This window comes from Mercenaria mercenaria, chromosome 11 (genome assembly GCF_021730395.1).
Source record: "Mercenaria mercenaria strain notata chromosome 11, MADL_Memer_1, whole genome shotgun sequence".
In the NCBI taxonomy this organism is placed as follows: Eukaryota; Metazoa; Mollusca; class Bivalvia; order Venerida; family Veneridae; genus Mercenaria; species Mercenaria mercenaria.
The window spans coordinates 42,362,674-42,387,364 of record NC_069371.1 but is presented as its reverse complement, the minus strand read 5'-3'; the positions used below and the strand labels follow the sequence as shown (position 1 = coordinate 42,387,364).

The 24,691-nt window shown below is 34.3% G+C and overlaps 1 protein-coding gene across 6 annotated transcripts in view; it reads right to left on the bottom strand.

Moving 5' to 3' along the window:
• Positions 1 to 15,115, bottom strand: part of LOC123531486 (corticotropin-releasing factor receptor 2-like) — a 124,878-nt gene extending 109,763 nt beyond the window's left edge. For 2 of the 6 annotated variants that reach the window (XM_045312497.2, XM_045312496.2), the window contains exon 1: positions 14,670 to 15,115. The gene's annotated coding sequence lies outside the window, so the exon portion shown is untranslated. Of the gene's footprint in view, positions 1 to 2,488; positions 2,684 to 14,669 lie in introns of those variants that run through there. The other 4 variants (XM_045312495.2, XM_045312494.2, XM_053517260.1 and 1 more) reach the window with 4 other exon arrangements.
• Between the last annotated feature and the right edge of the window lie 9,576 nt (positions 15,116 to 24,691).

The following is a 24,691-nucleotide window of genomic DNA, read 5'->3' as shown; positions in this document are numbered from 1 at the left end:
TTACCATAACATTATCTGATACATCTGCCTGTTATATCTTACTAATTCGGCGAAAAGGTGTTATCTTCTATAAAATGAATCGGTGTATTTTATTGCGAGATTATATCAACATAAGAGTGCCTAGTTTTTATCCAGCTAAAAGTTCTGCCATTGGCTGTTCATTCAAGTGGGAAGCAATATTACATCTTGTCTTCACAACACTTGAAGACAAAAAGCGTAAGAACTGATATCGTGTATATGCGATAAGGTTTTACCAATTATTGTTTATTACCTCAAGTTTACTAGTTATTAACAGGGCTATATATTTGATTATATCGGTAACACCTCCATACAGCTTAGATCTTTGTTGCTACATATGTTAACATCATCATACGAGGGGCACAAACGTATTAGTTACTATTTGACGTTGCTTCCATACAGTTTCTAGCTGTCTAGTCCATTGGGTAATTGCATTAGATCTTAGATGTGTAGATCTGAATTACGGCCTTTCAGAACTCAGTCCTAGGTCCCCTTTGGTGCTGTATTCAGCGAGAATTCACATAGAGAAGGGTTAGGGCTATAGAGCGGTGTTGCTGCAAGGATTTAAGCCCGTGAGATGTCAGGTATTAGTGCAGGACTGTGGAAACATGAGCCGGGACATTGTCGTTCAGCAACAACCCGGTCTTTTGATGGGCCTCCGTGTAGGTCGCACCACTGCTGGAAGGACGGACAGTTTTGGCGTAAAATAAGGTTGTGATAGTGGTTTGCTCAAGGACATGACCTTGAGATATCATACTTCCCTCTTCAAAAATAAAGCGTATAAACGCGCGTTTCACAGACCTTGACTGCCGAGCAAATTGAGGTCCGTCTCCATTTTCACTTACGACGACTTAATTTCCTTTTTCTTTTCGTGAGGCTCGTTTTATAGAATCCATGCTTCATCAAAACGATTTCAAAAATCTCATATCACCATAATCGTATGTATGGACATTCTAAAGTGTTTATGTTTTTCACCCTGGCTTAACACATGGGGTACCCAACGCGCATATATCTTACAAAACCCAAGTCTATGCTTTAAAATATTTGAAACTGCCGCCAAACTGATGGCTCATCTATCTGAAATCTCCTGAACATCTTGGGTGGTACGCTGTTTGACTACTGTGACATATTTTTCGCTAAATGCCGACAGAGTGTTCCCTGATCTTGGGTCATCTTCAAGCGAAATACTGCCGTTTAAACCGCAACTAGCAACTATAGCATATGAAAGGGCTGTCTTGCCATCAACATCCAGACCATATCATGACATATCGTCGTATCACGATTTTCACGTGCATTTTGTTAACCAATCGACGCTGAGGGGATTACCCTATTCATACATGTACAGTGTGTAAAAATATTTTTACAAGGTGCACGACAAAAACATCGTGAAAGTTGTAAGACAATAAAAATTCTTCTAGTATTTAGTGTTGTTGAGATAAACAAATAATGGGAAGAATAAACTTTAAGTTTGATATCATTCTCTAATTTAATATACCAGGCAGTTCCATCATGACAATGCTGTATCCAGTTCTAGTTCCGGCGTAAATGCTAATAATTCAATCATTGTCTTAGTAAGGACGTGATTTGATATCGTGTCACTTGCATTCATACAAACATTCTAAGACAAACAGAACTTTTTCAGTGACACGAATTCGGACATTTTTTGCGTATGCCACGCAATGTTATAAAATGCTGAATGGAGTTGTATTGGCGCCAAGCAGCCAAAAATACTCTACAATAAAATTCTTAAATGCCATTGATCATTGAGATGTATGTAAATGCACTACGCATTTCAAGTTGTTGAGTGAATTACGCCGTTTCATTCGAATATCCATCAAAATGCAAAACGTATTATGGCGTATCTGTAGAGACTAACCTTCGCTGAGAGGCTAAGAGATAATATGCGGGTACTTGATGAAATTTACGGGGAAGAAGTTATTTATTGACCAGAAAAGTGCCTGCAGGAAAAACTCTCATAAAAAATATCTGGTCACCGCCTTGTACGATTTAATGTTGTCATAATGGCGAGAGATAAAATACCAAACATGTATAAATTCCACTTGAAACGTAAAAAAGTAATATAGTGATTCTCGACAAGGCACATCATGTTTTAGCACTTTTAAACCTTTCCAAAGTTGTGTAGATTACTTCTTTATAAAATATATATAAACAGCAAAAAATGTAGGGCAACACGATTATATATTTAAAATCATATAAATAAAATGATTTACTGTTTTCATACATGCTTTCCGATAAACAAAAAACACCGGTACAAACAAGAAGATAAGAGAAACTAAGTCTGTACTAGTTGAAAAAGTACCTTTCAGTCACTGGGTAGATAAAAAAAGCTAAACTTTTTTGAAAGCCTTAAAACAATAAACGGATAAAGTAAACAGTAAAGTTCTTTAATTCATCACATTATTTTATCAAGCACACGAATCACTTCTATCAGTTTAACAAATCGTTTTACCTCAATTCCTATCAGTTGTTTCAAATGTGAAAACTTTCAAAAATATCCCAAAAACCTTCTGATTATCTTCACTCACCGTGATAACTAAATTACTACTGACAGGTTATCATTAAAGTGTCCATTAATTTTCAAATCTATAGCTGTACTTCGACGGTATTTTTATTCTCTTGTCTTCTCCAGTTACCGTATCTTATTCAATAATCTTTGAAACATAATGTTTCTGTTATAATTAAACAAGATACAGTGCACAAAAACAATTATTGATTAAAATGGCACATGGTATTTGATAAACTGTAGATTATTATTTCACATGTCTCTATTTATAGTAACGATTGTGTTACAAAACGTAAAATAAACCGCGTTAAATTATTTTATTAGTCTGAATGTTAATCAGGCAAAATAAAAAAAAATATGGTTATTCAGTCCTATGGTGCGAAAAACATTATTTAAGTGTGACTGTCTTTAACCTTTACACTGCTATATTTCTGAAATGGACTGGTCTGTCTTTCAATTTTGGGCAGTACCATTTATTTTTGAAGGGGTATTCAATGAAAATTACTGACTGAATAGCGAACAGTGCAGGACATGATCAAACCGGTCAGATACTTTCTATTTAGTTTTATTGATATACCTTTTTTTAAAAAAAACATTTTAGCTAGTAAGCTTTCTTTTCTGTTTGCATTGATAAATATTGATATACGATATTTTATTCCCAGTTTGTCAGAGGTTTATATTGTAATAATAATATTAAAAAGCTATGTCGTGGAAGGATTTAAATGTTTGTGTTTAAAATATATTTGTAAATATGGACTGCTCGGACGCGGCTGTTTCAAGCAAGTTTCAAGCAAGTACTTTAAGTGACTTCCATTAATATTGCCCCAGTTTTACTTGCTAAGCAATGAATGAGTATTAGAATTGTTATTGACCTACTGAATTAAGCTATTGTTTTCGCTTTGCTATGCTCCATAACTGCAAAACCTAATTTCTTTAGAAGTATATGCATACATAACTGAAAATACGTATATGCGTGCACTTACATAATATTAATATATACACGTGCACATATGAAATGTATATATGCAAGCATAATTATTATGACCCGTGCATTTACAAAACACTCATATATTTAAATATTTAAAAGTGCACGCACAATTGTATGTGTTCATGTTAGCACTTGTAATTACATGTCCACGAAAGCATATACGTGCACGTTCTTATGCGTACATGCACATACAGTTTGAAATGTGCGTGCATGCAATGCTAGCTTTCGACCCAAACGGTACAACGTAAAGTGTGGCACTCTTTTTGTGGACCAGCAAATTTTATTTGAAAGGTGTAAAAGTTGCTTAATTCGTCATGCCACACTCGGTGTATCCAGGAAGCAGTTATCGAACTTAGTGAATATAAAATTTTAATATCCTATTTTACAACCGGTGTTAAAATAGCTTAAAAAACAATAAACCCAAATGACTGAATAGTTCTTTAAACCAGTTTTATTCCACATGCTTAAACTGAAATAAAATATTGTTTCTCAAAATCTAAAAATAGTAACAAAAAATGTTCTTTTTTGTCTCAGTCATCCAGACCCAGCGATTGACAATGCCTAAATCAAAATAAGATATCTTTCTAACTAAATGATTTGCAGACAAAACTGAATCATTGTTAAGAGAACAAAAACGTCTATTTTAGATTTAAAGATTGTGTAATCGTAATGTAAAGCTACATATTTTTATGTATATAACCTTACAAGATACATATCAATAAAATGTCTGATAAAATTTGTAAAACATATGTTTTGTGAATTTCAAGGCGATTCAAAATGCCCCCAAACGTGGCTATATAAATCCGCTCAAACATCTCTTTGTTCCGCGTTATTGGAACGTTTAAGTTTTATCGCTGATAAGATCACCGTATTTTACCATTAATATCTTATATATTCTATTTATAATTATACGAATTAAAAAAGCTTTAACGCGAATCAAGACATGAACAATTTACGTCTATTGTGCATTGATTATTATGCTTTTTACTTGTTTGATAGTCATAAGTTTATAATATGATGCAACGGGTCATCATAAATTTAATTTTTGATCGGCCACTCGACGATACGTATCATGTCTTAGTATTGTATCCAAATTTCATTCAACTTGTTTTATATCTTTACTACAACCTTACCTTCAAAGTTCAGTGAATTATCCATTTTTGATTCAAATTATTCCATATCTATATACCCACCTTTAATATGCACATAATACAAAAGTCACGTCAGCACTTAATTAGAATCTAGATACAATCTTTTATTAATAATTGCATGCTTTTACATTTATGAAGTATGTGTACAAGTCAAAAACAAAATCACATTCAAATAGCTTCTTCTTGAACGAAGCAAATCCATTGATAAAATGTCCATAATCAATGGCAGGTATTTAGGAAATTTGCCCCGAATGATGAATAAAATCTGATCTGAAACAACAGTTATTACACTTCACAAATAAACTATAGTCTATACTACGGCAATTGCATATTGACTGAAAATATAACTTATTAACAAAATATTTAATATAGGTGTGAGCCGATAATTCCGTATTTCCTTGTCTAAAACAAATTCATTCCGAATCAGACTAGAAAATAGTCTTTTTCTAATCTGAAAAATCTTTTGTATATTTCAATTTAAATAAAATATTTTTGGCAGCAGCTTTTCTAAAGATGCGTTCACTTGGTTCTAACTCATAGCTGAAAGCAATCTTCTTGGTGGCTTGTTACATAACGTGGCGTATGTACATAACCAGACAATTAGTGATATTAGCTATTATAATAGTGGCCTACAGATTTCAGTCGAAAATGTATACAATATCTCTCCTTTTCCAATGAATATTACGATAACTGCGAAATTACTATAAAAAAACGTATCAATAGAACAGGTGATACTTCCTGACATCAAATTTAACCACCAACATTTGCTTTATAAAACAAATTCATTTCGAATCAGACTTGTTCTAATCTGAAAAAATCTGTATTTCAATTTACTTAAAATTTATTTTTGGCAGAAGCTTTCCTAAAGCGGCATTCACTAGATCAAGTTTTACTACAAAAGCGATCCTGAAATCAATCTTCTTGGTGACAATGTTACATAACCTGGCATATCTATATTACCAGACAATTAATGATATTAGTAATTAGTGACCTATAGAATTCCGTCGGCTCATTTTCAAATGCATATTGCGACGGCGGCATAATTTCCATGAAAACCGTATCAACAGGAAATGCAGGTTATATTTCCTGCCATAATATTATACCATCTGCATATGCTTTATAAATTCAAAGGAGCGTTTAACTTCAGTTACCCAATTGTTTCATACTGATAAGTGATAACCTTCTCTTAATTTTTAATCCAAAACAATGACAAAGCTATCATAGGACCGGTCACGTTCTTAGAACGCTGTTCTCTGAAACCGACATCCCGTGTACGTGTACGTGTATGTGTAGACCAGTACAAAATATACTTTAAAAAATGCATGGAACACACAGGCAACGAGAACATGACTATTTATCAAAGTCCTGCTGAATTGCTCAATATGTATAACAAACTTAAAAAAAAATCAAGAGAGCGGGAGCCAGGCGATCATCGGCCATTTTTATGTCCCTGTCGATTCAACAAAAACCTGACCTATATGGAAATGTCAGTTATGTGCGCAGAACACGTACGTCTTTTCTGGGACGAAATGCAGAGACACTATTCAAATTGTATTAAACACTGACCACCATTACATAACGTTAAACTGATTAAACAAACTACCCAAACACAGAAACAATCATATGATTTATTACTACTAGTAAATCATCATCGTTTTGATGTTTCCTATCCGATTTAAAATAAAAATACTTTTTAGTTATTTAAACTAAGACAAACAACTAAAATAAAGAAATATACAAAAGTCGGTTATATCATAAGAAACTGCACATGCAATTAAATTTATAAATACACCCCTCCCCCACTCCAACTGAAATAAAATCAAATAATTCCAAGTAATAATAGGTCTTGTTTTACAATCATCAAAAGAATAACTGATTTTTTACCATAAGATATTGATATAAAACAGGAATGAAACTATTTCGCAATGTGGCATTTGAAGTGAATCAATTATTACGTAATTATACTGGTACCCAGCCATCAACTTAAAAAACTATAAAATAAAGTACTCAGAACTCATATAAATTCGCTGGATGAGTTTTATCACGTAACACTTGAGGTTCCTAGCGTCTGTCGGCGGAAACATAACTCAGAGAAAAAATCTTGGTGAAAGCCTTTCTAAACTAAGTTACTCTTTTTTTGACAAGATGAATTGCAGTAAAGCCGGTCTTTATAACAATTTTTTGCATATTTGTATATTATCCTCTCTAGTAATAGACTAACTAAACACATAACAAATATGTAATTAGTCGTGAGCGCCCTGGAAACAGATGAATAAAATATGCCTTGTCAAACTATAAAAATTCCCTGGAAACTTTCCAATTTTATTTTAACATTTTGCCGACTCTTTTGACCCTTGAAAATCATGAAAGATCTTGGAAGACTTTCTGTCAAGGGACACATGAAAAATATTATAAAAGTATGAGCCCTAAAATTGTAGGTTCCTGCAGCCTTACAAAGTTTGTTTTTTGATTTTTTTTTTCTTTTACAACGTTTACAATTAAATCCAGTGCTACAAAAATTAATGAATAAGTATTTTTTCTAATATTATTTGATAAAATATAGTGCGTTTTATTCGACCTGGCGGGGCGGAGTTAATCTCTGACTTATGCAAATAATAGTAATCTCAAAAAACGAGCAAAATATGTAGAGCAATATATTTGTTTAATTCCGTAATCTTCGGTAGCCAACGACTAAAATTCAACGCTACATTGGTTACATGTACTACATACCCTGCACAATAATGTAGTGGACCGTCGCGAAACCCCGCCACGTCAGGTAAAAAATACACTAAAACAGAGTAAAATTACGTAAGTTTGTTTATTTATTCGCAGAAATATTTCTGCTGTGACAAAAGTCCTCGTTTTTCATTGACCCGCTCTCGTATATTCTAAAATGTTTCCCAAATAAAATGGACTCTGAATTTACGTTATAAAACGCATTTCACACAAATTTTCTCCACATGTGATCGTAGTTTCTTTAAAAAAAAAAGCACTTGAAAGAAAGTACAACAAAAACAATTCCCGAAATAGCAAGAGACACACATTCCCATTACAAAATTAGCATTTCCTAATTGGAAGCATCTTGCTACAAAACCATCACTGAGCAATAGACTACAAGACACAATCTCAGGTTTTACCAGTGATGCATGTGCACATCTCTCAGACTGATCTTTATCAGACAAATTTCTGTTCAAACAAACATCGTATATTTTCCAGACTGTTTTTGTGATTTGTCAAGGATTTGATCTAGAACGACAGCAAATTCTGTTTTCTGTTAACTGATCAACATTCTCGCGCACCGCTTGTTTCATCTTTGATGACTTGCATGCCAAACTCAATTAGTATCTACACGTATTACGAAGCACGGTGTGTGTGTAAAATCTAATTTTCGAAATTCAAGCTATTTCAAAATGAAACAGGAAAAACTCCGCGCTCCCAGTACTTTACTATAATGATAATAATAATAAATAATTGTTGTAACGGTGTGTTCTTGCGCATTACAAAGTTCCATGCAGTCATATAAATACATAAATATATAATTGAGCCGCACCATGAGAAAACCAACATAGTGCATTTGCGACCAGCATGGATCCAAACCAGCCTGCGCATCCACACAGTCAGGATCCATACTGTTCGCAAACGGTTTCTCTAATTGCAATAGGATTTGAAAGCGAACAGTATGGATCCTGACCAGGCTGCGCGGATGCTCAGGCTGGTCTGGATCAATCCTGGTCGCAAATGCACTATGTTGGTTTTCTCATGGTGCGGCTCATATATATATATATATATTTGTTCATTCAATTATTTATCTAGAATACATTGAATAAAATAACTTGAAGCATCATTAATTGAAAATAATTCAATACACACATGCTGTTAATTAGTTCCCTATATTGATTTTAAAAGGATATTAATAGTATTTTATATGCTACAGAACGATTTGACAGGGTTCCATGTTCTAACATCGATAAAGTGCGATATTTTTTGTGTTATGACTGACGTGGACTTGGAGTGTTTATTTTATTTTGAGCATTTCAACATTAAACTTGAGGAAAATATGTACAATTATGACGATGGGATATCAGAAGACCTAGTATACTGATATCTTTTAAAAGAATTAAAATTAATTTCGATTTTTTTTGTGTCTTATTTTCTAGGGTTTTCTCTTTAAATTTATATATTTTGGAAAATGAAATTACGTTATATAAAGAAATTACGTCAATAGTGACCATTCATTATTAAGTGAATTACGTCACACTGTATGAAATGTTATTTACTTTTCCCACTTTGTCTGCAACTTTCACACTCAGGCTTTGTAACTACTTTTATGGAAAATCTTTCATATGAACAGGCATTTATCTTAATATTATTGTCAAAAGATCAAATGTATGTAGGTAGTGACTACAGTGTTTCTGTTTCATGACCATTTATCCCTGTCTGTAAAATTATTTTAACCGTTAGCCTGTTGGCGGCAAGTGATTCTGTCTTTGCGACCAGTGCAGACCAAGATCAGCCTGCAAAAATCCGTTTGGGCTGATCATGGTCTGCACTTTTCGCCATTCAGTCAGTTCTTTTTTGTTGAGCACCCCTTTTAACAGTTAATGGTACTGTCCAAATTGGAAGATGGACAAGTTCATTATAAAAATTTAGCAGGGTAAGGGTTAATATACACAGCAAAACGGAAACATTAATTTGGAATTACCTCACACAACGATGACACCATTGCGTAAAGTATTAAGCAACACAGCAATATTCACTAGAAAAGTGCTCGACTATGTGTGAAGGACAATGCAACAAGAACCTATTTAACAAAGTAATACAAATGTATACTGAAATAGAATAAATAAAGGGGGAAATATACATTATTATGTATCAAACGGTTTTTCCGCTTTTGTATGTAACACAGACTCGTGTTTATATAATGCCTGTAAACTCTCACAGATTCTTATTCGTTTAAAATAAACATTTTTTTCTTGCAACATCTGTAGCCAAGAGATGTCTAGCATCTCGGTCATGCTATGTTTTTGGTGTTGAACAATTCTTGATAATATCTTAGGCATGAAACCACAATTAACCATACTTTTTTCTGAAATATTTATAAATAGAATGCCAAATACCAGCGTTGTAGAACTTGTCAATTACGTATGTAGCTGTAAATTCCAATTAAGATACGGCGGTGTAAACATCAAAAAGATGAAAGAGGAAAAGCCACATTTTGATCAAAACGACCAGAGATAAGTAACTTTATATACTGCAGCACATTTTATGTCCTGGCTTCTTTGCGCTAACTGATCATCATTAAATTCGGTATGAAATCAGACAACAAACAAAGAGCATACAGCATATACCTGGCAAACCTACGATACAAAAACTTAGACATACAAATGTAACAAAGGGGTGTGTTTGAATAAAAACAACCGCTGAATCTGGTCTCACATATCCTCCGAGACAGTTACATAGATCCGAAGCCAAAGTACAGCAATGCTTGGCATATCTTTAAACATTCTCAACGGACCAGACAAGTAAAGCCGGAAAACTAAAATGAATGTTTCCTGTCGCCATTTTTCTTTTTTTCCAGATCTGCAGAAGAGCTCTTATTCAAAAGACTCCTAACAGAAGTTTTACTGTAAGTGCATATTATAAAGCTGAAGGGCACATGTGAAAGAATTGCTGCAGATACGTTAATAAATATAACAGATAACGGAGTTTAAATTTTGATTTTTACATATGTTCGTACTCGAACCCACCTAAATGTTTTGCACACACATGGTGTAATATGATCGTAAAACAGAAAGCAAGCAGCTGTCAGGCTATGGTTCAAAGTGAAGGAAATATTTATCCACATTGATCATAAACACCAGCATCGCCGACAAACGAACAATCTACAATGCTCAATATTTAACGGTTTGTTGTTTGGCTAAAAGCTTTATTTCATTTGTAATAATCGTTACAGTAATAGTTATGAGAATTATGTTCTTGTTTTTAAACGTCAGAAGATAAAATATGCTAAAATAAGCATTCTTAAATATGTAGATGGCGATAAGTATTCAATTTACATGTAGTTTGTAATTATTCATGATATTCTACTGTAGATAAAAAGCAGGAATTACCAGAAGAGAAAATTATTAAGCTGACACATACAACTACGCCATTGTTTCTAAATATCTGACCTTAAACACTATAACCCATTGTTACAGTCTGGGGGGAAAACAATGATTTAATCTAGCAAGACAGCATAACACAACGGCACCTTCTTTACATTCTGTGAAAAGATTACTGCACCAATGCATATAAAAATAGTAACAATATTGGCAAAACGAAATAGTGACATAATGTCTTTGGATTGAAATGATTTTCTTGGTATGTCTCAAAGACACACCGAAATTCATCATTAAGCAGAGCTGCCAGCAATCCCATGTTCTAGATCATTAACTACATAACGTAGCTAATCAGCCTTGCATCTCTCGATTTCCTAGAACATCTCAGATACCGAATATTCCCGTCAATTACAAATAATTTAATTTGTAAGATAAGAACAACTATCTGACAAATATCGTAATTAAGTAGTATAAATAAACCATTAATAGAGGCAATCTTTAGTAAATGGTTTCAAAATGGATTAAACTGACTTATTTTTATGATAAAGGATCTTCTTTTTCGTCAAGCAGAAAATACGATGTTTTTTTTTATTTACTCGTCATTAACCGAATAAAATAAATGTACCGAATAACTTTTTAGGCTAGAATAAAATATCTATAGTTGTTAGTCAAGGTCTTTCTGTTAAAAGATATATTTTATCCGTGAGAACCAGATTTTTAATTTGTCACCACTCGTGAAAATATTGAATCTATAATAATCAGGAAATATATATCTTCTACACTAATTATCTTTTACCGTTTATTGTCATGTTTGTGTAAATATATCAATATTGGCTGAAATAAAAGTATTGTAAACTTAAAATAAAATAGGCAATAAATTTGTGAGGAGACATTTGTTTCGTCACGGTATAGAATAGGGTCTTGGTACCGAATTAATAAATAACAAATAAAACTACGGAACATTTTTAGATACATCCCGTTGACAGGCGAGCAAAGTATTATATTACCTCAAAAAGCGGCAGCGTAAAAAAGGAAGCACTTAAATGAAGTGTTGCGCAAAACGAAACGTGCACATTTTCACTGGTAAATTATTCTCCTGTCATAATATAGTTAAGCCAAATGTCCCTAATGTAGAACAAAATATACACCCCTGCATAAACAAGTCTGATGCAGATTAATAAATATAATATGATATCTGTTGATAGTAATATATTATATCAACAGACACAATTCAGAAAATACATGAAACACGATATTGCACAAGTTTAACATTTTACATGGTCTGGCCTTATGCATTTAATCGGACTAGTGGTCTCCAGCTGGGCTTTGCCCACTTGGTCACAGCTAAACCTAAACAATATAATACAAAAATAACAACTGGGACTTAAAATAGATTTTAAGGTGTATCATTTCACAGTTTATAAATATGGATAAAGGCTGGTAGCCGCAAGGTATCAGTTTGTGATGTCGCAAATAGTTTTAAATTAATGACGAACACACAGCATTGATGTGAAAATACTTCAATAGAATTTGAACAGAGACAACTTATGACGAAAAGATAAAAATGTCATACACTAATACGGGTATATATGTATAGCTTAGATACCGAATTCGAACTTGATCCATAGGCAAATTCAGATTTTCCATTATATTAACGTTTTGTCTTCGTTTTGTTGTGTTTCAACATTATGATAATAAAAAAACAACAACACAAGGAACCGTATGTTAAATAGAACATACTCTGTCCAGTTCCTTTGTGTTTGATTCCTATAAATGCATCTGCACTTTCATATTTTATTTTGCATTTAATTTACACTTCTCAAAACTTCCACATTGTTATTAACTGCATTGTATGTTTGACCAAATGAGTACATCTCCGTTGTAGATTTTATAGTGACCTTTTAAAACAGTACATGATATATTGCAAACAGTAGTGTTACATGTTTCAGATCTCGTTTTAAAAGCCCGTCACATTATTCATTTGATCACGTAATGAAAAGGAAAGCATACTAAGGCTGAAACTCAATACCTCGAACTCGATATCTCTCAAAATTCCGGCTATCTCGGAGATATTTTCAGGTGCTGTCCCAAAAACACGTGTACAAAATATGAGCCGTGCCATGAGAAAACCAACATGGTGGCTTTGCGACCAACATGGATCCAGACCAGCCTGCGCATCCGCGCAGTCTGGTCAGGATCCATGCTGTTCGCTAACGGTTTCTCTAATTGCAATAGACTATGAAAACGCGAACAGCATGGATCCTGACCAGACTGCGCTGATGCGCAGGCTGGTCTGGATTCATGCTGGTCGCAAAGCCACTATATTGGTTTTCTCATGGCACGGCTCATATCATTTTAAGTCGAACTTCCATTATCTCGAAGTAAAATGCTCGATCCCTTGTAGTTCGAGATACAGAGTTCCAATTGTATTTTACAAATTCTAATTAGCATTAATGATGCTTCTGAACAGCCTTCAGTTGTCTGCATGTGTTGTGTGTTCCGCTGACAATTCATTATTGAAGTAAAAATGAGACATAATTACTTCTAAGTCTTTTGAAACTGCTTGCATCACTTAAAACAGCTGTCTAAGTCATTTTAATTACTCCTTAAATAAACTGTTGATCCATAGTTTGTGGTATACATGTGTATGACCGTTCTCTATTCAACACATGCATATACTGTGCCTGTAAGTCAATCATTTGAAAATAGAACTTTGAAAACTAATTTCTGAATTCATGTAAAAACACTTATTAAATGCATTACCCTCGAACCTCGGGTAATAGTTCTGACTATTGACCAGCGACACATTGCGTACTAAAACATATGCATTGATAATGTTTGACAGCTCAAGATAAATTTTACCTCTATCACCATCTGTTAAAAAACAAATGAGCTGCGATATGAGAAAACCAACATAGTCCATTTGCGACCAGCACGGATCCAGACCAGCCGTCTGGTCAGGATCCATGCTGTTCGCTTTCAAAGCCTATTGCAATTTGAGAAACTGTTAGCGAACAGGATGGATCCTGACCAGACTGCGCGGATGCGCAGGCTGGTATAGATCCACGCTGGTCGCAAACGCACTATGTTGGTTTTCTCATTGCGCGGCTCAAATATTGTATCATTTACCTCATTATTTACACAGCGATAAAACATGTCTAAATATTTATTACATTGCTGTAACCGTAATAATATCTACTAATTTCAGTGAATTGTTTCGCACCTTTCTTTCCTTACACTACCCCGATTACATAATTCCAGACATCAAGATAAATTCAGATGAACCGAAAAGCATTATTTTGCAAGTCAAAACATTATCAGGTTAACCTTAAGAGATATTATGTCAATCCAACCTTATAGTACCATCATATTTTAAGTTACGTGGATGGACTATTATTTGGAGGCCGTCAAATTAACAAGAAAAAGCTATAATTAGGGAGTTTTATGTCACATTTTGTTTGTTTCCCTGTGTCAAAATTCTTAGGTGTCTTACAACATGCATATGTTTGCGGAAACACTGCGAATTCATATTAATTAAAGTACACATATCCCTTGCCGTAACCTAGAATTATGCAGCCAGCTGAATTACTCAATTTAAGTTTGAACAAAACTGTTCGGGGAACTATATAATTATGTTGTTCTATTAAAACATTTAATTTGGAATTATTAATCTATGTTGGGCACTAATCATTGCGCATTTCACGGTTGCGCCAATGCACGAAATTTAATTCTAGCGAACAAACAAATATGTTAATTTCGTTTTCAGAAGATGAAATACACGAATTTCTATACACACAAAATTACGTTTTGAGCAAAAACCATGAAATTGCTTGTCCACGAAAATAAATAATTCACAGTACAATGTTTTGTAAAATAATATGTGTACTCACCAGAGTTATTCCATCATCACTTCACTTACGCAACCACACACAACAGTAATTCCTTGCCTAGAAAAAAGCACTATATCTGTCAAAGAAAAACAAGGTCAGCTAATTAATTTATGTCCTTTCTGATGCCAGAACTTTTCAAAAAAAGTTTCTGTTTTATCCTTCCATCACAGGTATGTTCTTTTGAAGTACTTCCAAGCATTTGTTCTACCACAGGTGGGCCCTTGAAAAATTGGTCGTTCACTCACAGAAAATAAATCCCTAAATAATTGCATAAAGTTATATATCAACTGAAGCTTTCGAACATATCTTATAAATCAAGAGAACGTCTATATATTCCCAAACTGCGCTTACCAATAATAAGGATGTGTGAATTGTTTAGAGTCAAACTAACCTTAAAACAAAAAGCGTGATATAAATAAATCAAGACACTATTATAATGCAGCGGAGGGTGTCTGTTTTAGAGACGATATTTTTAGTGTGTACGCATTCTGGTATTAATGATCTGGTCCTCTTAAACTTAAAGGTAAAGTGTACCCAGTTTTTAACAATGTTAAATTAGGCACTGCATGGATTGATACGAAATTAAAGAAAATACTGCATGTATATGGTGTATGTGTTCTGTTAGGCGAAGGATGAAGTATGTAAGACTGACTTTTCATATTTATTTAACGATTGCGGCGGGAGGTGTTTTGTGTATGTACATGTATATTGTGGGTGCGATATAAACATAATATGAGCCGTGCCATGAGAAAACCAACATAGTGGGTTTGCGACCAGCATGGATCCAGACCAGCCTGCGCATCCGCGCAGTCTGGTCAGGCTCCATGCTGTTCGCTTTTAAAGCCTGTTGGAATTGGAGAAACTGTTAGCGAACAGCATGGATCCTGACCAGACTGCGCGGATGCGCAGGCTGGTCTGGATCCATGCTGGTCGCAAACCCACTATGTTGGTTTTCTCATGGCACGGCTCAATTATAATGTTAATATTAACATTTCTAATTTTGTTAATGAATATACTTGATTATTTTTCGACTTGGAGGAATGTTGTATGAAAGGAATGTATGAAATGAATGAATTAAATGAGTAGATGGATATTCTAGGTATTATATCCCCCCTACGTATGATTTTATTCGTATTGATTCCCGTAAGCGAGCATATTTGATTGCATGATTCGGTAGAGACGGTCGGGGCTAAATACTGACCTAAAGTACGGAAACGGTCAAATTCAGCCAAAATTATGAATAAAGAAAACGGTTATTAGATTCTTTTCTTACCACCATTATTTACTTCTGGTATCATCCTATAAAAAGATACGTACTCTTTATGCTATTAAGAAACAGGTTTCACTAAGTTTGCACTCTGAGCCTTTTTTTTTGTCTCAAAATTGAGTGTCCTGAAACCGATATTTTTGTCTTTTTATCACTAAAACACAGGCTGTAAATGCCATTTTTTTTCTTTGTTATTTTTCGCACTGGTATCATAGCATTTTTTAAAGAATTTTAAAGCTACTATTCCCTGCCTCCATTTCTCCGTAGTGCTCTAGGGCGCCACCTCACCATACTAGAATGATCTGTACATATTCTGTAGTACCAATATGGATTTGAAAGTATACGAGTTAATCTGTCATTCACTGGAACTATATGTACATGCAATCGTTTTGCTCGTCGCTATATGCCTTTATTGCGATGAAGATGAAAAGTTCCACCCTTGAAAAGTAAAACATTTTTTATTGTTGGTTTTTCCTTTAAGATTTTAAAATTCAAGTGTAAAATAACAAAACAGTAATAAATCATACAATTTATTCTTATAATGAATTGTTGAAAACTATGATCGTAAATTATTCAAAGCACATTGTCTTATTTTTTGGCATGCTTGAGGGTTATCACCTGGCATCCAGAACCAGTTTTTAAAAAAAGCATGTTAATGTTTTACTTTAAATGAGGTGTGGCGGACGCATACATCAAAGTAACAGAACAATGATTAATTTGAAATTTGGAAACAATCTGCTTAATTTTAGCGCAGAACGGAAACATAAAAATAGAAGTGCATTTCCACTTAGAGAATGAATTCTAAATGAAACAGATATCGGCCAATTTATTCAATCTGTTGTTTTTATTTCTATGTCTGTGGGATCACGGAGTCTATTCAAAAAGTTCCGCTTAAGCCATCGCATGTGGGTGGGAGGGGTATGGCACATTTCTATTCCATTTATAAGCGCACTCAATCGAACCGATTCTATGCTTCAAAAAGACAATGTATATGATAATTGAGTTGATTAAAATACATGACTGTAGTCCATTTTACAGGAATTACTGTTGTCATGTACATTTCACTCTGTTTATAGTCTTTCTTATTTAATCATTCTCAATATGTTTGCTCACAGATCCATTTTACTTTAAGACTGGAACAACTGTTACAGTATGTTATGACAATTTAAAATAACGAATCTTTTGATTTTACATTGTGAATTATCCATATATTATTCTACTCGGAAAGCTGTATTTAATAATTCCACAAAAAATTCGAGCATAGACGGATAAAATGCGTTAAATTGAAACGTGTTTAGAAACAAATCAAGTATATTTAACTATACAGTAGCCTGTTCATTACATGCTTTTAAAACATTTTAGCGTTCCGAAAGAAAGGTCGTCTGATTGGTTAGAATTGACTAACGACACTAGATCGGGGGTCAGTAAAGCCTAAACTGTACCCGTTTTCCCAAACCCGACCCTCTTACAACGTCAAATTCTCTTAGCTACAAAATTATTTCGTAGGACCAATAATGTGAAAATTAAAAATCCGACAAATAAAAATTTCTTTTGAACTACATTTTTGTATATGATTTCACTGTTTCCATGGCAACCGTTCGTTTTTGTTTTTGTTTTGTTTTTGTTTTTTGTTTGGAAATGACAACATTATAGACAATAAGTCCATCATTTCTTAGTCAGTTTCGGTGATGGAACAATAAAAATGGTACTAAAATGGAGCTTAGACACAAGCCTTTTATTAGTGGTATTTTTATGTTAATAAACTCTTTTTGCATACTTATGATAAGTTTTTACCGGATTTAGGTTATACTAATTTGTTTTGGCTCAATTGTGATGAAAGCTTGAAGCTTATTGTAGCTATTCTCGAGTCCGCTCCCTGGAAAAACCCGTACTGGTGTCATGTGAGAAGTCATGGTCGTGACCCCAGTGAGGCTCGAACCCACGACCTCTGGATTGAACGGTCGACACCTTATCCACTAGTCCACCGCTCTATTAACTGGTCTAGATGTGACCAAACAATGAAACACTCGCTATGTTACTTAAATCAGTCAAGAAAAAAAAAAACAACAAAAAAAAAAAAACAACAATACTTAAAGATGAACATATTAAATGCGCTTACCTATTTTCGCATATAAATACAGAGGTAAGGATTGTAACTGTCTACCAGATATCATTTTTGACATATAACGGTTGAAAGCGACCGCGCTATCCCTTTAATTTTTAGCAGCCTAATTAAGAGATATCCAATGTTCAATAATGTATATTTTAAACAGTATCGATTTTTATAGCTTTTAAAGTATCAACCGTTTAAGTCAGGGCATTCCGCTCTTTATAAGCATTAAGCTATTGATACGATCAGTTAAGACAATTGTTTTATCAATACGCCGGTTGTCATAATGTCTCGGATGAATTCAATGGAGATAACTATATTGATAACATTATATTTTGCAGCACACACAAGTTACATGCATTTAGCACGAAATTAATCGAGGACAAACACGCGCCTTCTAATACCCGTAAGTATATATAAACAAGAAATATCTTTAAAAATGATGGTCGGCGAATTGTAATAAGGAAAGAAGTTTATGAATTTTTCATCTAACATTCATTTTTCATCTAACATTTTTCAAATTGCAAAACTAAACACCGCACTTTAAAAATTTAAATGGTTCTCTTTTAATTTTTCGCAAATGTTTCGTAGGGTTGCAATTTTGTTTCGTTTATCCTTAGACGAATAATTAAAGCAGTAGTTTGATGAAGATTCATGAAGCGGTTCATGAGAAGAGGTCATTAAACGTGTTTATATGTTTAGCTAAATTGGTCCCTATCCCCATTGGTAACAAAATAGCAGGAGACCTTACGATATTGTTACACATCGAGTTTGATAAAAATCCATTACATTTTAGTGGTTAATGCGAAGAAAGGCATATCTACTTTTAGCTATAGTGGTCCCTAATAGGGCCCAAGTTCCTATATAAATAAATTTGGAAGAGGACCTTATAATGATGCTTCAGACCAAGTATGACAAAGATCCATCAAGCTGTTCATGACACGCTGTATAAAGGCATTTCTAGTTTTAGCTCTAGCAGCCCCTAAAAGGGGTCAAATGTCCCAGCTGAACAAAGTTGGCTGCGGGCCTAATAAAGATGCTACAAATCAAGTTTGATTAGAATACATGAGAAAAAATCAATTAAAGGATTTATTTATTTATTATTTTTATCTATTTCTAAAATAGGCCAACTGATCCCACTTTAACAAATGCATATTCGCTATTCATGAATCTTTGGACAATGACGTCACACCTATAAAAAAGTGAAGGTCAAGCAAAACATACAATTGTAATTATTTCAATATTTCTGTTTCATAGGCAAAGTTTGACCGTAGTCATATCACATAGATAAACTGTATGCTGCGTACCTTCATTTCCGTGTAATAGATTCAGTCATTATATAGCATATATATATTGAAACAGATTTCAACTGAGTTCAATATTTGCATACCATACTAAAGAAAAATATTCATATATAATAAATCAGTTAAAAAATTTATAACAAATATATCAAAACAAACAAGTACTTATTTTAATATGCAATCTGAATAAGTCACAAAAGCAAGAAACCTTTTCATATACAGACGACAATTGTAACAAGGAAAATCTTTTAAAAAACACTTCTCTACATAAAAGACTCTTATCATACCCTTATTCATGTGATACGCAGACCGTATTCAGCTCTTTCATTAATTTGATATATGTTGGTATTTGAACAGGTTTTTATCATATTTATTAAACTTACTTATCATTTTGAGATATATCAATATTCTTGCTAAATATACTGAGCCAAAGTTAGCTTTAAAACTGTGAACAGCGTCGTTTAGGATAAACGCTTTGTCTACATTTCACTCAGCGTAGCACAACCAACAGAGTGAAAGAAAATGACACTCTCGTCCAATCAGGCAGAGGGCTGCATAAATTTTCCATTTTGATAAATTATCTATAATGCGTTATCAAGTAGTTTGATTTGCAAACTGAAGTCACGTGGCATAGGTAACGAAAACGAATTTAGACGGCGTCGCCGAAAAAAATAAAACTACAAATATACATTGTAGTATATTCAAAGCGCTTCGAATAAATTTATATTATGTATTAAATATTGAAAGCTTACCAATTTTTCGGCTGCTATTACTCGCGGGGAAATAATTACATCTGTGTTTTTGCTAATGTACGTACTATTGTACGAGGGAAGGTTATGTTAACCTTTAGCCTACTGGCGGCAAGTGATTTTGCCTTTGCGATCAGTGCAAGCAATTCAGTCGAATACCCCTTCAAATAACAAATGGTATTGCCCAAAATGAATGATGGATCAGTCCATTGTAGAAATTTAGCAGGCTAAAGGTTAAAGTCATTAAGGCGGAACAATAAGGACCAAAATACTCACAATAATGACATCACCATTCATTAAACGGCTTCTTATAATTTATCAGTCACCGGTTCATAGTCTTACTTCTTGACCAGTCTGTATTTGTCAAGTAAGTAAAAGAATTAATAATAAAAAAAAATATATAAATGATTTTCTGATATCATGCAATGAAACACCTATTGAATGGCTACCGGTCAATGCTCAAAGCCATTAACCGTCTGTCCTTCGGACATCGGGCAATAGTCTTGCCTATTGACTAGAATCCATTTAGTAAGTTATTAACAACTACATTTTGGATCATCATGTCTACAGCCTTTCCGGAAATTGATATTTGATTAACATTTCATCTGAAAACAACAACAAAAAATAGGGGCCATCGTAGCCGAGTGGTGGTATTACGGGCCATCGTAGCCGAGTGGTTATATCACTTGACCCACATCAATGTGGGTTCCAACCTCGCTTAGGGCGAAGAATTTTTATGTGAGAAAGTCATTCAGCTTGCTTACGGAAAATTGGTGGTTCTACCCAGATGCCCTCGGTGATGTAATGATGTAACTTGACAACGGTGCGAGATTTTGTTTTTGTGCATGTCATCGCATAAAATATCACTGTTACACTCTTTTTACAAGATGGTGACTCGTAAGGTAGTAAATTTCGGTTACTTTGAAAGTTAACGCACACTTACCCTGCTAAATGTCTACAATGAACTTGTCAATCTTTCATTCTGGACGGTACCATTATTTGTTAAAAGGGGTGCATACCAAAAAAGATACTGACTGAATGGCGAACAGTGTAGGTCATGATCAGAATTCATGGATGAGCAGGCTGATCATGATCTGCACTGGTCGCAAAGGCAGAGTCAATTGTGTCCGGCATGAAAAGGGTTAAAGTAACAAAAATATTTCCGAAGTCAAAGTAACAAATCTTTTATCATGAAATGCTTGCACTTTAGCTTTATGAATACTTTCTTATATCCTTTCCGCAGCCTTAACGTACTAAAACGTATTAGCGCCTGATGGCCCTTTCACGCTTCCGTAGAAACAACATTTATTACACGAAACTTATTTTGAAAATATTTCTGAAATGTCTAGGTCTGCAGCTCTCAAATACGGTTATATCTTACATCTGAGGCATATACTGACACTCTCAGACAACATCAAAAATGACATTTTGAGCGATTTGATGAAGTTCCAAAATTATCAATGTACCCTTGGTCCATTACGGACCTCTGTGGGATTTCTGTTTATCCAGAGCTCAAATATTTTTTCATAGATTAAAAGCTGACATGGTGTACTAAAGCCCAGATAATTTCAATTCGTAATAAAGTGCTGAAAATTGGCTCCCGAATAGCAAAAAAAAAAAAAAAAAAAAAAAAAAAAAGAAGAAGTCCACGCGCATACATTTAGACAGGGTGACCCCTACGCGTGACCCCTGACTATCTACGAATCAAAATGCGGCTTTCGTTTTCAAGTTTAGCATTTCTACTTTCATTTTATTTACTTCCGGGAATAGCTGAAGGACATGTGACGTCATTTTCTGTGTTGTCAAAAACATATATATGCCTTGCGAGATTGCACAAATATGTGCTGGCCGTCCTAAGGTTATCCTGTTGCAAAAACACACTTGTTTTATTTGGAAACTTCATTCTCTGATTTAACGGCAGTAACTTTTTTTTGACGTTTTGATGAGCCTGCACTTAATACCAATTAAAAATCTATCTCCTCTTGTGTCATGTATCATAACATCTTAGATAAGAATTCTTCTTTTGGAGAAATAAACCACAATATCTTGTCTGTAATTGATATTCTATACTATTTTAGAGGTGTCTTACAAGCCAAAATTTAGCCCCCATTAATATCAAATGCGTTTCACAAGAAAAGGGTCCAATGTGTTCTTAGGACTTGTGTATGAAAAGAAATGGAACTACTGCCTTACATCTGCATATTTGTAAGAGCGACTGAATACTTGGCTTTGCTCTATCTCCGTGATTCCAACAGGTATTAAAGTTTTGATTCCACACTTCGTACTCTTAAAGATGCGAGATATAATCGAAATCAAATCAAAGTTGGAAAACTTTCATGGCTGAGTGCATTATCACAAAGTTTTACATTATGAGATGATCAGTCATTTTAGCGGCATGAGTAACCATATACCGACAGTCTCTGAGAGACAGGTTCATTAATTTCATACTAAATTTGCCTCACGTAGCCAGTAGAAGGATTTCCAACCCCAGCCATTTTAAAGTTGAGGACATCGCAATATGTGGAGTAATGCGTAACGAACAAAATCTACACTGATTCGAACATATGCAACACAGTGACTACAGTTTCAACTAAAGTCGTGAAATTGGTGGACTGTGAAATGTACGCTTCTCATTTGATATTTAGCAACACAATAAAAACACCGTTTGTGTTCCAACAGCTTAGACATTACAGAAGATAGGCATGCATCTTTTGCTATATATTTACAACTTGGCTAGTTAAATATTCGTTTCTTTAAGGTAATCGAAACCATACATTTCTGCCTGGCCTCAAAGTCACGTAATAATTCCTTATATTATTGTAAAAATAAAATGAATATCTTATGTTATATCCCTTTTGTAGAAATTATGAATTTGTAGCAGTTAGTGTTTTTCGCTGTGAAATAATTCTAACTAGAGATTGACTAGTTTCAAGTAAACTAATACTAATATTTATTATCCCCCGACGAAAGTCGGAGGGATATAGTTTTGGCGTTGTCCGTCCGTCCGTTCGTCCGTCCGTCCTTCCATCCGTCTTTCCGTCCGTCCTTCTGTCTTTCCGTCCGTCCGGAGCCATATCTAGGAAATGGTTGGGAATATTCATATAAAACTTCATATACATATTCACCACTTTGAGTTCTTGCGGCCCGTCAAGTTTCAGTCAGATTGCCCAAGTAACACCAGAGTTATGGCCCTTAGAAGTTTCTAGTGTTGACTATATAGGGTACTATAAATATGGCAATTTCTGCATCATAACTTTTGATATATTTGACCTAGAACTATGAAACTTAAACAGAATTTAGATCACCAAAATGTGGTTGTGTACACACAATTTCATTCAGATTAAGAGTTATTGCACTTTAATTGTATAAAAATCCACACATTTGTACATAACAAACTTACCATTTGGTAGAATTTCATTAAATTTCTTTATTTCTTTTCCATGAACATTTACTGTAAACATGTGAAGTTGTGTACCCACACCTGGTCACCCCCTTACCTTGATCACACCCCCTCCCCCTCCCCCACGCCCCCACCCCCCAAAAAGATCATTCCTTATTTTAGATTTTTTTCAAACAATTTTATATACATGTTCACCACTATGAGGTTATGGGGCCCATCAAGTTTCAGACAGATTGCCCAAGTAACACCACAGTTATGGCCCTTAGAAGTTTCTAGTGTTAACTATATAGGGTGCTATAGATCTATAGATATGGCAATTTCTACATCGTAACTTTTTATATATTTGAAGTTGAACTATAAAACTGTAACATAATTTAGAGTACTATAATGTGGTTGTGCACAGACAATTTTGTACGGATTTCTTTTGTAACTTCAGAGTTATTGCCACATCCAAAAAAAAAATCCACATATTTGTACATAACAAACTTACCATTTGGCAGAATTTCATTAAATTGCTTTCATTCTTTTCTGTGAACATTTATTATAAACATGTGAAGTTGCACACCCACACCTGGTCACCCACTTGCCTTGGTCACACCCCCCCCCCCCCCCCCACCCCCCCCCCCCCCCCCCCCCCCCCCCCAAAGAAAAAAAAAATAATAATTTTTTTTCATTTCTTATTTTAGATTTTTTTCAAACCTTCCAAGTTGTACCATTCCCCCACCTCACTTCTCCACCCAGTCATGCCCACCACTGATCATGCATCCTCTGCCCCCCTCCAACGTCACCCTTTTACCCTTTTTTTTCATTTTAAATTTTCAATCAATATTTATAATCAGCATTTGTTTCCTCTCCCGTTCCCCTGCACCCCCTAAAAATAAATATATACATATATGTATGTATATATATTTCCATCCTTTTTTTTTTAAATGTTCAAACCTTCAACATGTTAAGTTGTGACTGCACAAACCTTGCCCTCAGACATGTTCAAGATATCTTACCTGTGTTCTCTTAAGGACATCTGTTCTTTTAAGTACATGTTAAACAGTAACACCTAGTGCCAAACCACTCAAAGACAATATTTCGTACCAGTTAAACTTCAAGCTCACATTTCAATTAACTGCATTTAATTTTAAAAGCTAAGCTTATTACAGTAAACATATCCCATTCAAAATAAATTCTTTAGTCAGGATCA